The 11,257-nt window shown below is 33.5% G+C and overlaps 1 non-coding gene across 1 annotated transcript; it reads right to left on the bottom strand.

Annotated features, from left to right (window-relative positions):
• Positions 1-9,293: 9,293 nt before the first annotated feature.
• Positions 9,294-9,373, bottom strand: TRNAL-UAG (transfer RNA leucine (anticodon UAG)). Its single transcript has one exon. It is a non-coding gene; the product is annotated as a tRNA-Leu (tRNA).
• Positions 9,374-11,257: the final 1,884 nt, after the last annotated feature.

The following is an 11,257-nucleotide window of genomic DNA, read 5'->3' as shown; positions in this document are numbered from 1 at the left end:
GTACGATTTTAAAATTTCGGGACGAAATTTATTTAACGGGTAGGTACTGTAATGACCCGGACTTTTTCGATCGATCTATACTTATAAGATTAATATTTACATAAATTAAACCTTACCAACATGATAAGCAACCCAAATTGTTGAGACTTATGTTTTTGAAAAGAGATTTACACAATGTTTGACCGTCTAGTTTGACCGATGATATCACGAACTATATAACATATGATAATTATACGTTTGTGTATATATATGTATATATACATATTTAACATGATCTAAGGATGTTTTAATATCTCATTTTGTATTAATAACAATAAGTTATAAGTATATTTTGAAACTACTAACTTAAGTTTTCAAAACGATAACTTTAAGTAACGTTTTTTGATATAAATACTTATAACCTATAATGTTTATACATATATCGTATATGTAATGTATTTAATCACTTTTTAAGGACTTAAATACATAAAACAATATAAGTATATTCATAAAAGATAACTATATTTGAATCCTCGTTCCGTTTTCACAGGATTTCTATACGTATATCTAGAGTATATGTACTCGTATCATACCTAGCTTCTATACGTATTTACTATTGGTATATACACATCAAATCACCACCTAACCAGCCCTTGTTCATGCCTTATGTATAAGGTAATTACTTTTGTATTATTGTATGACTAATTAACAAGATTACAAACTTGAAAATTGTCTTTGTCTCCCCCCATTCACGTTTTTAAAGGGGTTAAGAGTACTCCATTTTTGATTCATTTTTACCTCAAATCTCTAGCTAAATACACACACACTTATGAACCCTAAACACCTTAACCATCTCAGCTCACAACCATGAAGATCTAGCTTCAAAAACATCACTTAATCACCATAATAAAACCCTTACAAAAACACCTCAAGAATCCTTTCAAAAACACAAGTTTACTTCCAATCTTTCATCCAACTCCACCACTCTTTTGGTTCTAGGTTTTTACTCCTCTTTTACAGCAATCTTGTCCAAGTAACTTGAGGTAGTAACTTTGTTCATAACCTTATTCGATTCATATATATATAGTTATCTTATTTTATGGTATAAAATTTTAACAACAAGAACATAGTTTGAATGTTTTCAAACTTGTTTGCAAACTAAATAGATCCTTCTAAATTAACTTTTAAAATACTTCAAGACATGTAATATATCATAAATATATGCTAATTTAACAAGTTATAACTTGGTTTTTCAAAGAACACCTTAAAAACTGTTTTTACGACGTCGGAGTGCAATCGGGGGCGGTTTTGGGTTGGATAATTAAAAACTATTTTGAACCTTGAATTGGAGGTTTATTTTCTGGAAAAATGATATTTACTATGAATATGATAACACATAAAAATTTCATGATTTAACTCAAAGTATAAGTATTTTTAGAAAAATAATCATTTAATGTTGTTTACATAAGGGAAAATGATTAACTTCATAAGTTTCACCAAAGTTTGACCTATGACCTGTGATTTCGAATACAAACTAAGGTATTTACAGTTCATAGTCTTAAAGAAGAACTCGATCCAAGGAAGTGGCAAGTTGAACCAACGAAAACGGAGTTGTAATGAAGAAACTATGACCAAAACGAGATCGGATATCCAAGACTAGTTTAGCCACGAAAATAATTGGAGAAAAATTAAATAAATCACATCTTTTTAAAATAACATGATATTTTATATATATGTACACATAATTTAATTTTTTATATTTCAGGATCACCCGTAAACAATACGAGAAGATTAATCATAAGATCCCATGATTGTACGCAACACGTCATTTGACAACACCGGTACTTTATGTACGCAACACGTCATTTGACAACACCGGTACCATGGGTCAAGATTAATCCCGACCAATACGAATACGATGGGGGTTTTATTTATTTCGATGGGGGTTTTATTTATTAAACACCTAAATATGAACCATTAAAATTGAATTACTAACATCGGACTGCTAACTACGGACTAAGAAGACATTAAAAGTATTATAAGTATATATATACGTGACGATTGTTTAAAATGAAAATATATTGATATATTATATATGGATAGGTTCGTGATATCAACCGGAGACCAAGTCAAAATATATATATCTTCAAGGCAAAAGTGAGTATATAGTCCCACTTTTAAATTCTAAATATTTCGGGATGAGAATACATGTATTTTATGTTTTACGATATGGACACAAGTAACTGAAAATATATTCTACGTTGAGTTGTACCACTGGCATACTTCCCTGTAGCTTGGTAACTACTAGTTACAGCGGTATTGTAAACGCGAATCCTGTTGATAGATCTATCGGGCCTGACAACCCCAACCGGACTGGACGACCAGTATTCAACGGTTGCACAGTACTTCGTTTCGTGACTACACTTGGTACGGTGTAGTAAGATTTCATAATAAAGGGAATATGCGACGTGATTAAATGTTAAGTATGGCTATCAAGTGCTCAACCATTTAGAATATTTTTATTAAAATGTTTACATATGAAATCTTGTGGTCTATATTTATACCGCTGCCGGCATTAAACCTATATCTCACCAACTTTATGTTGACGTTTTAAACATGTCTATTCTCAGGTGATAACTAAAAGCTTCCGCTGCAACATGTTGAATTTAAGCAAGATCTTGAGTATGCATATTTGTGTCAAAAATAAAACTGCATATCCGAGGAATTGTAATGTAAAATATGCTAGAAATCGTATTGTTATCATCACATGTAAAGTTTGTAAGTCTAAGATTATCGCTAAACGATAATCATCTTTATATTGTCTAAAACTTGTATTAATATAAGAGTTATGGTTTGTAATGTAACATAAATGCAGTTGTTCTTTTAAAAATGTCGCATATAGAGGTCAATACCTCGCAATGAAATCATACGTTATTTAACTCGTTCTTATGGTTAAGGACGGGTTATGACACATTCACCATAGTGATGTTTGTGGCATTTGTTGCAAAAAGGTTTATTTCCGCCATAACTTTTCTTGGCGTCAGAGGTGAAAGGATTTTTGGTGAAGTTGTTGTTGTAGTTGTTTGATTGAGAGGGTTCCCACTTTCTTTTGTTGCCACCCGATTTGTCCTCGGCCTTAGGTGTCGGGACTACAATTTCGTCCACCGTTTCTATCAATTGGCGGGCCATCTTCAAAGCTTCTTGGTGATTAGCGAGTTTGGATGACATTACCCCGTGTTTGATGCTCTTTGGAAGACCATCCATGTAAAGTTCAACCCTTAGGGCCTCGGGGTTCACAAGGTTTGGGCACATCAAGGCAAGTTTGGAGAATCGTTGATTATAGGCCTTGAGATCGTTTCCGACCGCTTTCAAAGTTCTTAGCTCTTGTTCGAGCTTCCGGGTTTCTTCACGAGGGAAATATTCGGTGATCATCTTTTCCCTTAGGTCGGCCCAAGAGAGGGCGTGAGCTTCCTCGGTACCCACCGATTGTACATAAGTGTTCCACTAAGTGAGAGCGACACCGGCGAAAGTGTGAGAGGAAAATTTGACCTTGTCTTGGTCCCGACAACCGCTTATGCTAAAGACGGCTTCCGTTTATTCGAACCATCGAGTGAGAGTAACCGGTCCCCCGGTCCCATCAAAAGTATGAGGTTTGCACCTCATGAAATGTTTATAGGAGCACCCTTCGCTTGAGTTACCGGCTCCTTGATTGTTGTTGTGGTTGTTGTTATTGTTGTTGTTGGAAGAGTGACCGGCCATGGCCGTCTCTACGGTGGTGGCTACCATCCGTTGAAGAGCTTGGGTGGGTGTTTCGTTGTGTGGCACACGGCGAGGAGGCATTTTCCTTCAAAACACAAGAATATCGTTGATTAGTATTCTTAATAATACTAACCGTGATGTGGAAAATAAGGATAGAGAGAGAAATTATCCTTGACTCGCCTTAAATTCTTTATGTCATAATGTCGGAACGTCCATGTGAGTCACCGTAATATAATCCCGGAAATTATATTACCCTGATTCACATGTGCATTTAACATTATTTCATATAGTCAAGGTGGCGCGTCAATTAAATTTAGTAACGCGAGATTAAGATTGAATAAGAGTTAGATATGATAGGAGAGTTCGAGTATTATGCACAAGTAGTCAAGTAATTCCTACTTCAAGTCTATATGCCGGTTGTAGTCTAGACTCACCAATGTACCCTATGACTCGGGGTTGACACCAATGAACTCTAAATCCCTACAACCAACACTCTGATACCATCTGTAGCGACCCTGCCAAAATCATCATTGACGGCGCCGTCTACTTAGGTCCCGTTACGTGGTCATAAGTCTTTAAAACAACGTTTGACCAAAATATGTCGCATTCATTTCAAATGTAAAAGTGTTTCAAGTTTACAAAAGTAGTTCAACGACTAGTTACATTACAATGTTTAACGTACAAATGAAACATATGCGACACAATTTAAAAGTAGTCAAAAGACGCTCCAACTATGCATGTATACTCGACATCTAAGCAAGTATCAAAAAGAGTGCGGAAGCATGTATCACATAGCGTTCAAGGACCTGAGAAAACATATAGAAAACTGTCAACAAAAAACGTTGGTGAAATCATAGGTGTATTAGTAAACGTGCATTTGAACCACAAGATTTAATATAAGTTGATTATCTAAATCGTTTGCATTCCAAAAGTTGTTGTTTGTATCGCGAGCACCCAATTATCAAGACTTAACTCTTTTGTACTCTGTTACGTAGTGTTAGAACATACACTATACTCGAAAATATATTTCATCCGCTAACGGTAGCGAACCGTCCGAATGAGGCTCGTCAAGCCCATGTGATCACATAATATAAGTTCTCGTTTACACCCTGCAAGTGTAACTAATGATAATTGAATTGAGGCTTTTTGTTCAAACTCGCACGTGGAATGTTTGTTTTCGTACTTGTGTTCAAAGCATAAAAGTATGATACGTATATGTTTCTCATCCCATAGTTTAAAACGTAAAAGTTTTTGAAAAGGTGGGACTATGATCTCACCTTGAGTGCACGAGTAAAAAGTACTTCGCAAGTATACGTGTGCAAAGAAAAATGCTAGCCTTGACCTAAACAATTAGGTCGTATCAATAACGGTAATCACAATTGGTCAAAGATGTTCAATTAGTCCTATGGCTCGTTACGACTCGATTATATAGCATGTGGAAACAAATTGTCAAGTTTCATGCAAGATACTCGTATAGAAGCATGTTAGAACGATCGCACAAACATTTGGTTAAGTTTGACAAAAAGTCAAACTTTGGTCAAAGTTAAAGTCAACAAAAGTCAACACGTTCGGTTCGGGTCCCGAACTATTTTTCTGAAGTTAGTAATCATATATAAGCATGTTCGAATAAGTTACAAGTGAATCGGAGGTCCCTAGCATAACAAACATTTTACGTGAAACGAACACATGGGCAGTCTGCCCCAGATGCGCCGCATCTGCAAGAGATGCGCCGCATCTGCAGCAGATGCGCCGCATCCAAGGCAGATGCGCCGCATCTGTGTCTGTTTCAGTGAGACTGCCTTTAAAACTTACAAGTCTCGAACCAAACTTCAATTTAACGCAATTTATGATCCGTAAACATCTAAAACATGTATCTTATATCGTTGGAAAGGTAATTTGACAAGGAACACAACTAAACACATTTCAACAAACAATTCAATACTTGCAACAACTCAAATCACATTCAATGCTCATCATTTAATGCATTCAAGTTCATAAATGCAAATCAATGATTCGGGCAACCAATTTACATGAATGATATGTCGTTTCGAAGATAATTAAACATACAATACAACTAAACACTTACTAATAACATCTCATGTCATTCAAAGCATCAAAGGTTCATTTCAAGTTCATCAAACCCTAACCCAATCCACCAAAATCAATAATCAAGTTTATGAAGTTTTCAAAAGCAACCTACACATCAAATTGGAGCTAGTGATACTAGAAACACATTTAATACTTGCACTTTATCACAACAACAACATTAAATCATCCAAAACTCAAATTCAAACACACACTTCTCTTGTTCATGCTAGTTACACTAAAACAACGAGATCGAGCATATAAATCATATATTCATGTTAGACTTGAGCCATAGACACTAATTAACAACTTTATAAGTTAAAAACATCAAGAACACAAAATCTAGTGATTTTAGAAAGTTACTCAAATGTAATGAAATCGGTATGGAATCGAAGAGGAAGTTGCAAGGATTCCGAATATGTAATTTGTTTGGATTGTTGTTTGCTCGATTTGAATTAGATGGTGATTCTTTGTTTGGGGTGTTAAGAGAAAAAGGAGGAAGTAGTAAAGATGAAGATGATGAAATGAGAGGAGGAGGTTGAAGGTTTGACTAGTTGACCTAGTCAAATCTTTGGCCTCTTGGCAAGTTTAGTCCCTCTATTTTCATTCGGGTGCGTGAATTACCTAAACCAAATATTTTAAAACGCGTATTAATGGGAGATGTTATAAATATAAAACGGACTTTAAATAAGTAAACAGAAAAAGACGGGATGTTACAAATTCAAAGTCCAGTTCCGGTGCAGCTCACACCACAAACCAAGCACCATGCATGGTGCGTGTTGCGCCAAAAATTAGGTTGTCTTGATGAAATTCTCGGTAACACAATTCACGCACAGGCCATCGCGCACCTTGGTGTGTGGTGCGTGGCGAAGGGACATTTTTGCAATTACAGTATTTTGAGTATTTTGAGGGTGTATTATTATTTACTTTCGAGAATGAGAGCATTTTGACAAATTTACATATCTTAACTTTACACAATTTAATTAGTCGTGTAAGTCTGCCTAAGTCAAGGGATAAGTGACTTTTTGGGATAAGGGGATAAGTAAAATTTGATTTTTATATCTTTTACATTAGAGCTCCGATTTAAAAAAAAATCCGTGATTAACTGACATTGTGTAGATTCATAATTTTTTTTTTTTCAACAGGAGCTTAAAATGCATGTGATGTATGTTAACATGTTTTGAGGTTTTTTTTTTAGAATTTAGCCCGATTTAGAGTTTAGGGGTTAGGGTTTTGGGTTTACTCCGTAAACCCAAAACCCTAAACTCTAACCCCTAAACCCTAAACTCTAAACCGTTCGTATTAAAAACTCATTCTAAACCCTAATTTCTAAACCCTAAACCCTAATTTCTAAACCCTTATTACTAATCCTAAACACTGTTTTTCATTAATCAAAATTCATTTTTCTGCTTTTTATTGTTAACATACATCTGAAGCATGAAAAGCAGTTAACATGCATCAAACATCAGCTAACATGCATCAGATACATCTTAACGATCTAGTTAAAAAAAAAAAATCTGAATCTACACAATGAAAATAGATACTAGCATTTTTTTTTTTTTTAAAAAAATCGGAGCTGTAGAACTAAAGATATAAAAATCACTTATAAAAATCGGAGCTGTAGAACTAAAAATCATTTTTTTTTAAATTTTTTTTTCCGGCATCAAGATCACACGAAAATATGAACATTTAGAAGAAACACCTCGTGATGAATGTTATTATTTAGGCGGGAAAACGATCGACAAAAATAACATTCAATATAATATTGTTCGTGAAGAATATGAACGTTTTTTTTTATGTTTTGTGAAGTAAAATTTAGCCCCATTTAGAGTTTAGGGTTTAGGGTTTAGGGTTTTGGGTTTATTCCATAAACCCAAAACACCAAACCCTAAACCCTAAACCCTAAACTCTAAACCGTTCGTGTTAAAAACTCAATCTAAATCCTAAATCTAAACCCTAAATCTAAACCCTAAACCCTAAATTTCTAAACCCTAATATCTAAACCCTATAAACCGTAATATCTAAACCCTAATATCTAAACCCCAATAGCTAAAACCTCAAAATACGCTCGAAAAACACGATAATTGTTATATATTACTTCTTCGAGCGTTTTCCCGCCAAAATAAAAACATTTATCAAAAAGTGTCTGTACTAAATGTTCATATTTTCATCTCATCTATAATGTTCGTGAACAAAGTTTTTTCAAAAAACGAAAAAAAAAAAAGTTTTTGCTTCCCCCCGCTTCCCCCCGAATGGTTACTTCACTCTTGATCCTACCACTATATATATATATATACACTTATTATTGTATTATTTGTCATTTAACTTAATTACTATTATGAAAAATGTAATTAACGTATACAAATGAAAGACTCATTATAAGTATGCAAGCTTGTTCAAAATCGATATAAGAAAGTTGTGCTTGAGAAACGATCGTCAAATTATGTTCAATTTGGGGCTTAGGCTCGTTTAAGCTTTGCTCAAAATCGAGTTCTGAACGAGTAGTTCGTGATTAGCTCGACTCCTTTACAACCGTAAGTGGCTAAGTACAATATTGTTTCTATTCGATGGTTACTTCCCTCTTGATCCTACCACTATATATATATATATATATATATACACTTATTATTGTATTATTTGTCATTTAACTTAATTACTATTATGAAAAATGTAATTAACGTATACAAATGAAAGACTCATTATAAGTATGCAAGCTTGTTCAAAATCGATATAAGAAAGTTATGCTTGAGAAACGATCGTCAAATTATGTTCAAGTTGGGGCTTAGGCTCGTTTAAGCTTTGCTCGAAATCGAGTTCTGAACGAGTAGTTCGTGATTAGCTCGACGAAAATGATAATCAAGTAATCAGTAAACGCCTTTCCTTGCAATGGTGGAACATCTAGAAGACATGAAAATTCCAACGTAGGTCGTTCATAGTATTGTCTCGTTAAAACTGGCACCAGTGTAGTTTACTTTTGTTAATTTGGCACAAGAGTTGAGAACATAGTTTCCTACCGTGAATGTCATTGAACCTTGAAAAGATATCAAAGCTCAAACAAATCATGAAGAAATTTGAGTTCTAGTTAAATTCGAACCCAAATTTGGAGTATTACTATTTCATCATACGAATAAGAACGCTAACTTTTGATGTTGTACATAGTTTGTAAAATTGCATTTGATTACTGAGTTACTGATATACTCTTGAAGCAGAAATACTCAGGTTTGAGTTTTATGGAATAATTTTATTCTTCAAGGGCCAAAAATACTATTTTAACCAAATACTCCGTAATTTACACTAGCTAGAATGATAAGTAAAAAAATGAGAGTGACAGCTGTGGGATTTGAACCCACGCTCTGGTCGTTTGAGTTTTATGGAATAATTTTATTTTATTCTTCAAGGGCCAAAAATACTATTTTAACCAAATACTCCGTAATTTACACTAGCTAGAATGATAAGTAAAAAAATGAGAGTGACAGCTGTAGGATTTGAACCCACGCCCTTTCGAACCAGAGCCTAAATCTGGCGCCTTAGACCACTCGGCCAAACTGTCATGTTCACTTATATACACTCCGTATATATTTTTTTAGTTTCTATAATACTAACTTGAATCTTATCTTTTTGGCTAAAATGTAACGAGAAATGTGGTTCTGATTTTAGAAGGCGAATAGCATTAACTAGAAAAATTTTGATCTGCGCCTTGCGGCGGAACATTCTTTTATAAAACTAATGTTAAACGAAAGCTGAAAAAAAATCGCGAACAAAAAGAAAAGGGAGCCAAAAGGACTCGAACCCAAGTCCTTTCCCTTACGAACTCATGAACTTAACACTTGCTCTAGCCATCAACTTTTTATAACAAGTCTGGTTTAGTTATTATATATATGTTTCCCTTATTTAAAAAAAATACTCTATTTCGAATATAATTAGTTGCACTTTATTCGTAAAATTTATTCCGAGTTGAACGGTGATGACGGAGAAATTTAAATCGCGTCAAAAAAATGGGTACGTTTTATTTAATGGATATTATATTAAATTTAAATGTTACATTTTAGCCTCTAAAGTTACAAGTTTAACCCCTGAACAATTTCATCTTTTACCCCTTAAGTATGTCATTTGACATTTTTCTTTCTTGACAAAAAGGACATGCTTAGCATGTCAAATGGCCAAAAAATAGTAACATGTAGTATATATGGAAATCTATAGTTTCTATTACATTGCTAGGATGATGATGTCATTATTATACTAACTTTTTTGTTAAGAAAAATTCAAAAAGAAAAAGAAAAAAATCTAAGTATGCTGGGTGATGTCATTAATCTAAATAATTTTGAATTAAAATTAAATCTTATTAATTAATTATTATTATTAAATCTTAATAATAATTATTTTAATTATTAAAATTAAATTATTTTAAATTATTTTAATTAATTATTTTGAATTGAGTACGAGAAGGTATAAAAGTTAGGCAGAAGGAAACCAATTCTAGATTTATATTTTAATTTACACTTTTAAAATAAAATGATAACTAATATTATCTGTTATGATTGGATGTTGATTATTTAATATGCATTTTAGGTGTTTGATGAAATATTCAGCTGACGAGTTTCTTAGTCGGACTATGTGGTTCCACGGGTCATTAAACTAAATAACTTTAACATTTACGTTCACTTAATACCTAAAAATATCATTAAACTGTTTCGTTTAAACAAACCCGTAGTTCCACGGGTCAATTCACTAGTGTTTTCTATAATCTTAAATATTGTAAATATATTAGACTAATCAAGTGCAAGTAATAAAAATTTAAGGGGGGTGGGCACTCCCTTCAAGCACCACTACGTTCTATCTATCTGATAGTAACAGTGACGATTCTAGGATCAAAATTTAATGAGTCCTAAAGAATTTATGCGATAGGTTACTTATACGAAATATTAAATGTGTCGGGTGAATTCGGGTCGGGTCCGGACGCAACCAAAACACATACATAAAATTGGATAATACTCACAAATTATAAGGTTGTTCATCTTTTTTATTATTGTCATTGAAACGACCCATCCTAATCTATCTGGACGAATACATTACATTTAGTTACATCGCGAGGTACTTGACCTCTATATGATACATTTTACAAACATTGCATTCGTTTTTTAAAAGACAAACTTTCATTACATCGAAAGTTGACGGCATGCATAAAATTTCATAATATATCCAACTATAATTAACCTAGTAATAATCTTGATGAACTCTACGACTCGAATGCAACGTCTTTTGAAATATGTCATGAATGACTCCAAGTAATATCTCTAATATAAGCAAATGCACAGTGGAAGATTTCTTTCGTACCTGAGAATAAACATGCTTTCAAGTGTCAACCAAAAGGTTGGTGAGTTCATTAGTTTATCATAATCAATCATTATCATCATTTTAATAGACCACAAGATTT

Source organism: Rutidosis leptorrhynchoides, chromosome 10 (assembly GCF_046630445.1).
Source record: "Rutidosis leptorrhynchoides isolate AG116_Rl617_1_P2 chromosome 10, CSIRO_AGI_Rlap_v1, whole genome shotgun sequence".
Classification (NCBI taxonomy): Eukaryota; Viridiplantae; Streptophyta; class Magnoliopsida; order Asterales; family Asteraceae; genus Rutidosis; species Rutidosis leptorrhynchoides.
The sequence above is the reverse complement of the archived record's forward strand: the minus strand, read 5'-3'. Positions and strand labels throughout refer to the sequence as shown.